Source organism: Oryzias melastigma, linkage group LG5 (assembly GCF_002922805.2).
Source record: "Oryzias melastigma strain HK-1 linkage group LG5, ASM292280v2, whole genome shotgun sequence".
Taxonomy (NCBI): Eukaryota; Metazoa; Chordata; class Actinopteri; order Beloniformes; family Adrianichthyidae; genus Oryzias; species Oryzias melastigma.
In genome coordinates, this window is record NC_050516.1 from 13,801,021 (window position 1) to 13,807,985 (window position 6,965).

The following is a 6,965-nucleotide window of genomic DNA, read 5'->3' on the forward strand; positions in this document are numbered from 1 at the left end:
TAGAAAGGGCTTTGTTTTTCCACGCGTGTTGTGATAAATTGTGTTTCCAGCTAATCCTGTATATTTGCACCGACATGTTTGCTCCTCTGGAATAACATTAATCAGCTTTTATGAGTTTTCCGTGACAATAAACCAACAGGTTTAACTCCGACTGACAAATCTCTGAAAGATATTGAAAAAAACAATAAACAATAAAACAATAAGCAGAGCTTTTGCAGCAAGGACCTTTTGAATATGGACTTTGGTGTTTCTGTAGACCCATCGCAACCTTAAAAACCTGATCGAGCTCACTAAAAAAACCATTTCATTTTGTGGACCAAAGAAACTTTCGAATATTTAGGATGGTAACATTAAGATCTGCTAATCAGACAACATGGATGAAAATAAACATGTTGGTACTGAGGTGATCAGTCCTCTGAGTCCATGTTCACATTGTTGCCTCCATATTTTGAGCTTGTAATAGTAACTAAAGTAGTGATACCAGTTAATGACTAACTCCAATGAAAATTATTTTTTTGTTCTTTTTTCAATATCTTCTTTGTGGCCTTTTTTTCTAATGATGGAAGACGTACATGAAGAAAATTGAGCTCAAAATGTCATTTCTAAGTATTTCTTTGTTCGAATTGCTGTAAATTAGGAGCTGATGACAAAAATGATGTAGGAAAAAGCTTACAGCAGAGACGGAGAGGCTATAATCCACAGGCTATAAGCTCACTGCTCCGCTTCATTTTGATTCCTCCACTTGCAGACAAACTGTACTAAAGCTGTACAGCTGCATAGCTTCAATATTGATAACCATTTCAGGCGCACTCAGAGATCGGGTTTCTGAGGGGTTATAAGCAAGCAGGAGAGAGTAAACAAATGGATGATGGGACGTGTGGGCAGGCTTACACCGTACCAATGGTCCCGCCCACAAATCCGAGGGGAATTTGTAATGAACTACTGCCGTTTTGCAGAAACTATGTCCTAGAAGAGGAGAAAGGTCTCTCAATTTATCCTAAAAACAGCCAGACCAGGTGGCTGCAGGTGGGGAAAGGCGCCTGACATGAAGCCAAACCCGAAACAGAAGGAAGACTGAATGAGAACAGGAAGTCGGGGTTGTCCTTAAATTCTGTGAATTTTAATTTGCCTCTCCCTAAGGATGGAACCATTCTTTAGGAATCGGTAAAAAAAACGGTTCAAATTCGTCAACATGGTCCAATGAGTTATATATCAATGGAGGTGGCATGCTAGCTTGTTGCGTGCCCAAATTCTGACGCCCAGCCCACCCCAGCCCCTTGACCTGTCCAGATATGCCCTTACTTTAGCCCATCAATAGCCGGGACAAACCCCGAAAGGGATAGTGGGTTAGGAAAATGGGTAAAATAGAGCAGCTAAACTAACTCAGAGCTCAAGTAGGCTAACTGGCAGCCGACTGTACCAATAGTTTAAAAAGAAAAAAGAAGAAAGAAAATCACAAACAGAAAGAAAGTTGGGTCTTCCAATCAGATGGATTTATTTATTTATATTTTAACTGCCACATGAGTCAGCTGCTGCCAGTTAGTCCACTTTAGCTCGGAGTTAGCTTAGCTCTTTTGTGTTATTCTCTTATTTTCAACTAATTTTGAGAGACGTGTTTCTTTTTTTACACCTAATGAGTGGAGTTGCATGTCCACTACTCCTTTTTGGGCTGTTTTCCACCAATTTTGTGTCTAAGACGATCCACTGCTGCATTGTTTACTATTGTAGACAGTCAACCACAAAATGTGGCTGGAGATCACTGGACTCTGATCTGTTTCATTCAATGTTCAGCAGAGCTATAGCTATCAAGATAATGTCTCCATTATGGAGTCAATAGTATCCTAAAAAGTTCTATTTAATTTAGTTTAATAGACATATTTTTAGCATGCATGCTCAGTTTGAACTTCAGAGACTCATATATGCCTTTCACCACGTGATGTATTTTGACAGTTTGTAAATAGGTGAAATTTGTATTTAAGAAAAAGACAAATCCTATTAAAAAAACACACGTTTAACATAAAACTACATTTTTTTTACATGTCTCTAACATGTGCTGTCCCTCTGATGTATTCATTCCTGATCCATCCTGGTCACTCCCAAAGAGAACCTCAGCATCTTCATCTCTGCTACCTCCAGCTCTGCTTCCTGTCTTTTCTTCAGTCCCACTGTTTCTAGTCCAAACAACATGGCTGGTCTCACCACAGTCTTGTACACCTTTCCTTTCATTTGTGCTGAAACTCTTCTGTCACACATCACACCTGACACTTTTCTCCACCCATTCCAACCTGCTTGCACTCTCCTCTTCACTTCTTTTCCACACTCTCCATTACTCTGTATTGTTGACCCTAAATACTTAAACTCCTCCACCTTCTGTATCTCTTCTCCCTGTAACCTCACTCTTCCACTCTGGTTCCTCTCATTCACACACATGTACTCTGTCTTACTGCGGCTAACCTTCATTCCTCTCCTTTCCAGGGCAAACCTCCACCTCTCTAACTCCACCTCTTAAGCTCCTCCTCCACCTGTTCTCTCTGTAATCATCTATGCACATCAGCAGCATGAAATATAGACACAATACATCAAAGTAGAAGACACTTACAGTTCTTACGGTTCTTTGTAGTGTTGAGCCGCCGTCCGTAACAGGGATTGACTGCCTGTTTTTAGGTTCATAGCTCCTCTCTTTGGTTCTTTATCACAAGTGAGACTCTCGTGATCCTGATATTTTTAGACACGCATCAAGCCGACGTGTTTCTCCCGAAGTAACTCAGTAAATGTGGGAGCCCGATTTATTTCTACATGCATCAAGGCAACGAGTGCTTTCCGATATTTTTAGGCACGCATCGAAACGACGTGTAAAACTACTCTTTTATTCTTTAACCACGAGGGAGGAAAGACTCGTGCATCCCTGTTTTAACACACACACATAGGATAGATGTGTGAAACTGCCCTTCTATTGTTTAGCCACAAGTGGGGACAGAAACTCGTACTGTCTGCCTATTGAGGTTCACTAAACATCACTATTTAGATACGCTCAGTTAGGACTTTTAAAAAGAGCACATGAGATAAACCCATAATAGATAACACCCAACTACAGTATGTTTATTTATCACAGAATAAAAACCACATAAGATAACTTTTCTACAAGTTCATGACAATTTCAGGCCTAAGTTTTTTATAGGTCTATTTATTTATTTATTTATTCATTTATTTATTTATTTTTCATGTGATACACACACTCTTTGAACACAAAAGAGAAGGTATTTATCTTTATTGATGTCTCTCAGGCTCGCGGGGTCTGGAGCTTACCTGGTGTTGTAAAGTTGTCTTCAGTGGCAGAGGTCAGATGTAAGAAACAGGGAAAGAATCTATTTGGGTATGTCAACCCGTTTATTTATGACAGAAGGCTAAATACAAACGTTATTTTTTGTCCCCCTTATCACCCGTGGGCGAACATGGAGTCTATTATCCTATTTTGTACCATGACAGGTTGTGCTTTACCGTTGGAGTACGGATCAGAGTAAAACTATATGATTTCCACCTCAGGTGGTGCAGAGACGAGGTCGAGTAGAGTGCAGGGTGTCAAGAAGAGTTGTCATCTGTGGTCCTCTCCCACCGAAGTGGAGGAGAGGACCTGTCCCGTCGATGTCTTGAGGAGAAGTCTGTAGAAGGTCTTCTGCTCTGGGCTAAAGAGATGGTGTTTTTTCACCCCCCTCTCCGGTCAGCACGAGGTTCCTTCCTGTCATTGGAGGCCGTTGCTGGGGCCCGTTGCTTCCTGTCCTTTGCAGGAGCTGCAGATAGAACTTCCTGTCGTCTTGAAAGTGTCACACAAGACTTGCTCTTTAGGAGCAGAAAACTGAGCAGAAACAATTTTGACAATACATAATCACATACATATAATCATGTATCATATCTATGGTCATATTTTACACTTAACACACAAAGATACCCCACAGGCATGATCTTGGGGTGTTAACAGTAATTTTCCACAGGCTGTTTTATTCAGTTTAGTATAAATACTTTTAAATATACAGTTCATGGTTTTGGTCTGTCACCCCAAGATTTAAAGTGCCCCCCTCCAGCCACCACAAGGAAAAAGTTCTGAAGATGCCACTGCATCTTGAGAAACCAGAGTGCCTACTGCCTATTTAACCCATGCATGCATGGGAGATAATGAACTCGATGCAGGAAGGACATCGGGGGAGTCGAACCGGTGACCTGGAGGCTGACTAACCACTGCACTACAGTAACTGAAAATGTAGAAATGTGGACTCAGCCACTGCTCTGAAACATGCTGGGAGCAGATACAATTAAACTTAATGTTTTAAAGTTAAACAGGTCAGAAAGAGAAACAGAAATGTCTGATTAGACTCCGCCCCTTGTAATGCTCACCTGATAGGACTTCCGTCTTCCTTATTTCTACAGAAAGTCACAGTTGAAGAGAATCGCTGCAGCTCTCAAGGTGATTTTGTACAAAACCTCCTCATCCTGGAGACCTTCCTTCTGATATAAACGCAGACTTCAGTCTTCATCACAGAGCAGGGCTTCAAACAGTTCTGCCACACGTGAGTCACGCTTCTGCTGTTTGATCATTGGAAGGTTTGAATTTTCCTCTCATCACATGATGAAAAAACTTTTTTATACTACAAACAAGCTGCACTTTTGATTAATAAAATATGAAGACTGACTAAACTGCTGAGTTCATCAGTTATTGACAAAGTTTAAATAAAAGGTAAAAGAGAATTATCTTAAAAGTGATTTATGACAAAACTAAACTCTGAGGCGCCTAGATTATGTCTTGTTCTTTCAGCTCAATTTTTGTGGATCTGAGTCGAAAGTTCAAACAAAATCATGTCTTGCGATTATGATTTTGCAGCTTAAAAGTCTGTCCACGTCTCCCTAAAGAACAGGTTCTTCAGCATTCATCTGCTGCTCTGTCTGCTCTTTCAGTTTCCCTCACAGAAGAATGGCCTCCAGTTCAACAGATTACTGCTGTTCGATCTGCTGCGAGGTCTTCAAAGACCCCGTTCTTCTGTCCTGCAGCCACAGCTTCTGCAGACACTGCCTGACGACCTGGTGGACGCTGAAACGAGACAAAGAATGCCCACTGTGTAAAACAGTCTCTCAGAGTGATTATCTGCCTTCTAACCTGGCTCTGAAGAACCTGTGTGAGTCTTTCCTGCAAAACCAAGACAAGCAAACTTCAGAGGCTGTGTGCAGTCTGCACTCTAAGAACCTTGAGCTCTTCTGTTTGGATCATGAGGAGGCAGTGTGCCTCATCTGCAGAGACTCCAGAAAACACGCCGGCCACAGCTTTATTCCTGTTGATGAAGCTGCACAGGAACACAGAGAAAACCTGCAAAAAAGTCTGAGCAGCCTGAAGGCAAATGTGAATAAAGGGAATGACATCATAGCTACAATTGAATGTGTCTTAGTAAGCAATCAGTGCACTCTTAGTAAAGGAGAGGAAACAATCAAAAAGCATTTTGAAGAGTTACGCCAACTTCTAAAAGAGGAAGAGGAGGCTGGGCTAGCAGCTCTGAGGGAAGAGGAGGAGCTTCGGAGACGAGTACTGAGTGCTAAGATCACAGATCTAAACGATCAGGTAGAAACTCTTACAGACGTCGTAGAGGAAATAGAGGAGACGCTGAGAGCCGACGATGTCTCGTTCCTGAGCATCTACAAAACTGCAGCGAAAGGACTGCAGTTCTGCCACCAGCTGGAAGATCCTCAGCTTCCAGAAGCACTAGAAGTCGACTTGAGCGAATATCTGGACAAACTGACTTTAACGACTGTGAGCAGCAAGTAAGATATGAAATTATAAGGAAATCAAGTGAAGAGGATCAAGCTATGTTTGGGCTTGGAAACCCGCGTTCAAGCAACCTTTTCCAATGAAGTCTCTGTAAACACGTGTACATGTACAATTTCGGGATTCCACATTCGTCACTCACTACACACGTTTTTAAGATTGTTTATGGCCTTGTATAAGCATTAAAGTTAGACCAGTTTATCCTTGACCAATCAGAGACTCAGAGTTTGTAGGGACGTTTGGGTAGGATTCTTTTCCATACAAGGAAGTGCCAACTGTTTAAAATTGATCATGAAGGACAAATGGATCAGTGCGTTCAGGAACTTGCGTCAAATGCCTGATGTGTACATAGTATAATGCTGCACTTGTCAAAATTGTTCAGTCTGCTGTTTGATTTGACTTACAAAACTATAGTTTCTAAATCATTGTAAACAGAGTTTATGTCTGTGTCTGTGTTTTTCTGGTGCAAGTAGTATTGGTTTATCTTACTACTGTTTAACTGGTCTAATATTGGTGATTTGTTTTTGTTTGTTTTTTATCCCAAAAGTGAGAAATCATTGTTTGACCTAGACGATCATCTATTTGCTTTGCTAATTTGTGTATGAGGATCATTTGAAGTTTTTAGAGATGTTTACACTATAATTTATGATGGAAGGGGGGAATAAGACTAAAAGAATTAAAGTAATTTGTGTTTTTCTTTGTTAGATTTTGAAACCTAACATGATGAGATACTTGGAGTTTTGAAGTTAAAAATTTGTCAGAAAGAAAAATGTTTGTGTCTCTGTAATGCTTTTGTTGCAATTGGCCGCACGAGTAGGTACGAGCTGTCTGTGGGTGAATAATGGACAAACCTCTACTGGGCACAACATTTTAAGACCGCAGTCCACTTGATGAGTGCATTGCATGCACATGCAGATATTTTTTTTACATGCTGCAAGAGACTGGTTGTAGCAAATCCTTAGAAAATATGCAAGAGGGTGAATTTTTCGTCGTCTTCAACCACCTGAAACCTGTGCGCTCGCGTGCCCTGGTCTGGGTGTTTTGTGGGATTGCCCGGCGGCGGTTATTTGTGTTGGTTTGTATGATGAAGTGTGTGAGCTGCAGTTACAGTTGCATTGAGTACATTATGACTAGTTTAAATGTGGAGACTATTTCACTC